This window comes from Pteropus vampyrus, unplaced genomic scaffold (genome assembly GCF_000151845.1).
Source record: "Pteropus vampyrus isolate Shadow unplaced genomic scaffold, Pvam_2.0 Scaffold93, whole genome shotgun sequence".
In the NCBI taxonomy this organism is placed as follows: Eukaryota; Metazoa; Chordata; class Mammalia; order Chiroptera; family Pteropodidae; genus Pteropus; species Pteropus vampyrus.
In genome coordinates this window covers 4844168-4851464 of record NW_011888874.1, presented here as the reverse complement: position 1 = coordinate 4851464, position 7297 = coordinate 4844168, and positions in this window count along the sequence as shown.

The window sequence follows — 7297 nt, the reverse complement described above, 5'->3', positions numbered from 1 at the left end:
AATTTATCTCATCCCACATTACACCCTTCTCACTCTGGCCCTCCATAGACCCTCGATTCAGAGAGAGCTACAAAGCCTATGTCATTTTCTAATGCTGTTCTCTTCACACGGACTTTTTTTTTTTTCTAGAAAGGAAATCACAATGTCACATCGTCCTTCTGGAAGTGGAATTCAACTTGCCCAATTCTCTGGAATCAAAAAGGTGAATGGGGAAAGCTGCAAAGTAGTTTCTCTATTATACATGTAAAGCATTTAGCACTGTGTCTGACACAGAACATGCATTCTGTAAGTGTCAGCTATTACTAAAAACGCTCTATATTTGTTCAAAAGAAAACACCTGAAGCTTTTTCAAAGTGGGTCAGATGATCAAAAACTTATGTTTATAGGTCACTCAAATTTTTAATTGTTGATAAAGGTAAGCAGAAGGTCCGTGTTTTTCTTATGCGTATTGGGAATGATTATTGATTAAAATGTGCACACAATTTTATCTCTATTTTCATATTGCCAGTAGCCCGATTGCCCTGGTTTCATGGAATAGAATATGTAAAAATCTTTCTGAGAAATATATTTGTAATACATGTTAATTTATTCATTCATTTAACAAATATTTATGTAGCACCTGTTACATGCTTGGGGATACATGAATAAAATATCATCTCTGTTCCTCCTAGACATAGGACAAAGAGCTTATTCTTTAATATACAAAGAGCTTTTACAAATCAGTAAGGAAGGTCAAAGCACAAAATGTTCTCAAACACACTCACACACTCAAGACCAATCAATATTTTAAAATGCTTAATCCACTCATAATGAAATGCAAATTAAATTCCTGAGATACGATATACCATGTTATAATGAGTTTCCATTGCAGTTTTAGCTGAGGCATGAAAACATTGGATTCAAAGGAGACCACAATGTTAAAAATTCTAAGTAGTCAGGATCAGCCAACTCTTACACTTTTTATCTTAATATGATAAAAAAGAAAAAAAAAGAAAAAAAAGGATTAAAACACTGGAGGTTGAGGGAGGATCTGAAAAGAGGATTTTTGAAAACTATTAGTTTGCTGGGTTCCACCACGAAGAATAGCAGTAAGGGAACCTGGATTTCTAACCTTAGGTCTGGAGAGGAGCATTTCAGAGGGATTCTCAGAGCAGAGTCACTCATTCAGCACGTTTATTGAGCTGTACAAGTCACTACTTTACTAAGGGCTGGAGTTACAGTAGTGAAGAAGGCATGAGAGACATCAGCATTGTAGAACTTAACAACGTCCTGAGAGCAGAATGACTGTTCAGCTATTCGCTTTTATATGCTGATCACTCATTCATAAGGATTAGATTGGAGGTTGGGGGGGGGGGGACATTCCCAGTTAATTGTGGATAAATCTATGTAAATGAGGTATATATTTAGTTCACCCCTCAGAGCAGCCAACTTCCAAAATTCTTGTAAAAAGAAAAGCTGCTAAATGCTTGCTTTTGTGTTTTGTTTTACTGTTTCTGCAAATGATATACACTCGACTGATCTTTTTCTTCTTTATCTCAAGTCCTGTTTATCAGATTGCTTTCCACCATGAAAAGAGCTTTAAAGCCCTTCCTTGATGATGGATTATCATCTTAAAAGACCAAAATAAAACTCTCAATAGAACATCAACATTTAGCCTGGCTTCGAAGAATAATTTTATTCATATAACTTTCTTTTGCAGCCTCTGAAAAGCAATCTTCTAAACCATATTCAGCCTGTGCCCTACCATCAGTAATTCCCATGGAACTTATGGGGAAGGAGTCGAGCTCAGAGGTAGACGTGGCTCTGCTCCGTCGTGATTGTCTCCAGGTCATCCCTCTACTTAGGGTGTGACAGAGAGAATGTCACAGAAAAAGGCAGCACTTTGCTCATTCAGAAACTGTAACTGTAGACCATTTATTTCCATTTTCATTATTTCCGTAGATCATTTATTTCTTCTTCATGCTAGACCCCTAACAATGGCACAGTTGTGACTGCTGCCTCTTTCCAGTGGCTCGATATTGGGCAACTGCCCAAATAAGGCCACCCAGCAGCCAGTGACTGCTCTATCCTCTTTTTCTTCTTTTTGCATAAAGTCCTTTTGTGAGATTATTCTTCACTTCTAAGTATTCTCTGAGGCTCTGTGGTAGACATATATACCACATCTGAGTGTCCTGGAAGACGGGTGCCTCCATCTTCTCCCTGATGCAGCTAAGAGTTTACAATAATCTACTACACATCCTCTATCAAGGGTTCTGTCTGTGAAGAAGCTGTTGCTGATTGCAACACTTCATATGAAACCACAGTCCTGGCTCTCAGCTTCATGGCTTTCAAATAAAATTCAGAAGAGTTGGAAATTTATTCTGTTACCCAAGGATCTATAACACGAAAATAACAATTAACACACAAAAAAAGACTGCATTCTCTCATTTAAGAAAATTCTCCTTTTATCACTGAACCTATCTTTTAAAGGAAGGAAAGATTTCTAAGGTCAGACAAAGAGGAGAGTATTAGAGAGTATTAACCTTGTTATCCCAAGAAAGTTTTCTTGGGATAAGTGTGTGCCTGATATCTCCCGGAATGGTTACACCCAACTCCTTCCACCTTTGAAGCCTGGGACTAACCTCCATTTTACTGTGTAACAGTTGGTTATGAATCTCAGGAAGACGCCTTGAGGTGGTGAGGAAGAAAACTTTTCCAATTTAACCGATGTGCTTTGGTGATTCCATACATGCATATGCGTGGCTGATTTTTACTTACTTATTTTTGGTAACTTTTTATTGTGATGTGATTTCAAATGTACAAGAATGGCATAAAGAATGTTTTTAGACATTGTAGCCAAATTTATTAAGTATTTATATTTTCGTGTTTTTGGTTTTAGTTTCTTTGCATACCTAGAAATTCTAATTCTAAGTATCTAACTACAAAATTGCCCAAGACACATGCATACAGATATTTGTATAAAGATATCAATAGTTAATATTATTTGCAATTTTTAAAAAATGGAAGTAATGTAATTATCTATAATAGTCTAATGGTTCTATAATGTGATAGATCTATTTGATGGAATACTATGTAATCATGCAAAAGAATGAGGAAGATGTATAGAGACTGATTAAGGCATTTTTAATCATGATTATTATATAAGCTAACCAATATCCATTCTCTTCCTTTTCCTTACAAATTGAACTCCAATTTCATTTGAAGTAGAAATGTAACCACATAAAGCCTTCCTTGCAAAGAAGGGTGGCTAAAACTGTATAAACAAAACTTGGAGGATTTCTGAAAAAAAGTAATTTAAAGAGATTGGCTCAGCCTTTTAGCTTGTTTTACATTCTCCTCCCCTCTTTCTTTCTTATTCTTGTTTGGAATAAAGATTCAATGGTTAGAGCTCTAGTAGCTATCTTGGCTCATGAGGTGATCTTGAGGGTGAAAGCCATATGCTAAGAAACGTCTAACAGAAAATGGAAGGGAGAGGCACTTTACAAAGTAATATGTATAAAATAATCTGATTTTTGTTTTTAAAAGCCGTGCAAATGTTTTCATATAGCATATAATACTATATGTATACTTGTGTGTGTCTCTGTGTATGTGACAGAAGATACGTGGAAAAAAAATTTAATGATAAACCCGAAAATGATTCAAGTGTTTTCTCTTGAAGGGAGGAGTACAATGTGATGGGTTATGGGGAATTTTCTTTTATTCTCTCTCCGTTTTTACCTTCAAATTGTTTTAATTTTTAAAAGATTTTACATGTTATTTTTGAAATTTTAGAAATAACTAAAAAATGTGTAGTTTTATTTTTTAACTCTAACTGCAATTCTAAATATTCATTTATATTTGATTCCTTCAAAAACTGTAACTTTGATAAAATGACATTAAAGCCAAAAGAGACCTTGTGAATTTTCTAGTTCCACCTTAAAGTTTTATAAATGAGCATCCATTATTTGCAATTTTTAAAAATTAGAAAGATGCTTAACATACCTCAGAGAAAGATGCTTAACATACCTCAGAGAAAGATGAATAACATACCTCAGAGAAAGAACAGCTACCTATGAAAGTAGTCTGGAAGAAGAGCTAAATTAATTTAAAAATCTAATATGATCCAAGTGCTTTCTTATGTATGTTATCATTCATTCTTTATTTTAACCTTATGAGAGACCCATGATATCTCTGTTACAAATGGGAAAAGTAAAGTTTAGATCGTTTATTTAAACAATTGCCCTGAAGGCATACATCAAAAATTCAAAATCTAATCAATCTGCTCCAGCTTCTTTCTATTTTATCGTGTTGCTTCCTACACAGGCCCTTGTGCAAATCTTTTAAACAACTGTGAATCCTAGAAGCTCCCAAGTTAATTATTTATTATTATTTGTTTGTTGAGTGTTTATATAACAGAAAGCCTCATCCCCAAGGAACTTGTCACACTAGACTGCCCATGTGGGCTGTTTGATTTAAAGTTGATTCAAAGTTGCCAATGGAAGAATGTCAGTTGTTCTAATAATTGAAACAGGATAACATAAAACGTCAATGAATGCAAGGCTCAGATGGCCCCTTTGTTCCTCCCAAAAGTATCACAGAAAACAAAGAAACATTAATGAGACATAGGGCAGGAATTTGTTTCAAGAAGCAAGATACTCCATTGGAGTTCTATCAATCAGTCAGCACTTGGTCATCAAAGGAAATAACAACTGCAGGACCACAAACAAACTGATGATTTTCTCAGTAGGTGGCAAATGGTGGCATAATGAGGCAGAGGGGAGTCCTGATGGCAGAAAAGCAACACAAACCCTGAAAAAGGGATCTCAAAACACAATGAGAAATTTTTTAAATTGTACAATTTCTTGCATGTATTTTGTATCGTCATAGATTTTTTTCCGCATTTGTATTTGTATTGTTTTAATATTTTTTAAACCTTTCTTTTCCTCAATTTTTACCCAAAACTTATATCCTGGAAGATATGTCGGGTTTTCTCTTTGGCTTTGAGTTCCCACACCACTGCTGCACGCCCACGAATCTCTTGCTCCAGTTTGAGAAGTAAGGTCCTCGCTGAATATAAAATGTAAGCTCTTGACCACAGACATTTCACTCCTGCCTACACTTACAGTCTTGGTTTCTCCATATACCCTTTAAGAGCCAGTCTCAATGGGCTGTTTAGTATTCCTCTAACATGTCATTCCTCTTAGGCCTCTGCACTTCTGCATATGCCGTTGCCCTGCCTGGCATGCCCTTAACACCTATTCTTTGCCTAGCAGTCTCCTGCTTATTTTCTAACACAAGGCTTAGATGGCCCCTTTGTTCTTCCTACTTTCCCAGATGTAACCTGATATTCCACAAGGGAATATTCCAGTTTTGAAGTCATGGCTAAAAACCCTCAGTTCCTCTTACTGGGCAGTTTACCAAGCCCACACTTCAACTAATTCACTTCTCAGACTCTACCAATTCTGGGCTACAATACCCTCATACTCAACTGCCAGAGACCTCCAGATGCCTGAAACCCGGTGACGGCCCCTTCTTCTTTGGCTCTGTGGAATTATTCATAATACCCTAACCCTAGGAAGTCTGTGCAAAACCTAGCTAACCCCACCCCACTTGCTATACAGAAGGCGCCTACTACAGTGTCAGTTTGCTGTTACCCTCTCCCCAGGTGCAACCCTCTGTGGGGCAGCCGTCTCTTGTTTAGAGCTGTAAGTAACGAAAAGTTCCCTGAGTATCTTTGGGTCATGTCCTGCCACCCAAACAACCTATAATCATACCTAATATTATGTAATTATGAAACACCAGATGGGTGTATTCTCTGTGCTTCATGTGCTTGGAGAACAGAACTATTGAATTTACATGCCATCGAGACCAGCTGCAACTCAATAAAGGAGTTGATAAATATGCTCAACACTTCAGCCTCTAGTTCTGAACCCTGTATTCCTATCCTGGTGTCCCATAGAGATAATAGAACCAAGTTATATTTCTGGCAAATGGTAGGATCTTTATTATGTATCTTTATTAGATACACTAGATATCTTCTAAAATATCCCAAATGGGAGCTCTTTGAACATGGAAAATTGGAACAGACTTTTAAACATTATGGGACTTAGGAAAAACTTACCTGCCTAACAATGAAATGTGTCTGTCTTGCTCTAAATGTTAGTTGGGAGGAAAGCCTTCTTGGAGAATTCATAACAACAGATTGCCCTCACATGAGTTTGGTGTTAAGATTTACACTCTCCACTTGACCTGAAAAACCCTAAGCCAAAAAAGTAATTTAATGTGCTTTTATTTTGATAACCCCTCAGAACTTTGGATAAACTCTCTCTCTAAGGATACAACCCCATAGTCAGACATGCATTATATCCTTGGTTAAATTCTCACTGCCCATAAATTCTTAATCCCAAATTTAAAAAAAAAGAAAAGAAAATATGATGTCATTATGTGTAAGAGTAATCAAAAATAAAACAAAACAAACAAACGAAAAAACAAGCAGCAGAAAAAAAGCTTCCAGGAAACCATTTAACAATTGAAATAGCAGATGAGATGTAGCTCAAGAGACAATCAGCAAACTGGGGATAAATGTGAAGAAATTATCCTAGTGAAGCACAAGGAGTCAATAATAACAAATATTCCTATGATACTTTTCATGTTCAGATGTTATATTGAATTCCTTAACTGAATTAATTTTTTATCCCTCCCAACAGCCTTAGATATTGTTTTGTTCCCATTTTACAGATGGGGGAATTAAGACACAAAGAAATGAAATACCCTTCCCAAAGTCATGCTATGAGTAAGTGGTAAACATGAAAGTGGAACCTAGACATTTAGACTTAAAGTTTATAATCTTAACCATTAAGACACATGAAAGGAAAAAAGGAAAAAAAATTTAAAGAAAAAAATTTTAACATTTATTTTATCTATTGGAGAAATTTTAACATTTATTTTATCTATTTTATCTATTTCATCTATTTGAAGAGAGAATAGGAGAGCGGTGTATTTAAATAGATAATGGTTGAGAATAATCCAGAGTAGATGAAAAAAATGAATTATCAGATTCAGAATATACCACATCTCAAGCAGGATAAGTAAAAATAATTCCACACTGATGTGACAAAAATAATTCATACCTATTGTTTTAGGATAAAAATTCTATCAAAGTTTCAGAATATTTCACCTTTATGTATAAAAGGAGAAGAAGTAAATTCCAAAGTTCCTCTGGTTAACATGCAAAAACAGTTATTTAATGTATCTTCCAAGATTATAGACATAAATATGAATATTATTATTCATAACAACAAATTAACCTAATATAATT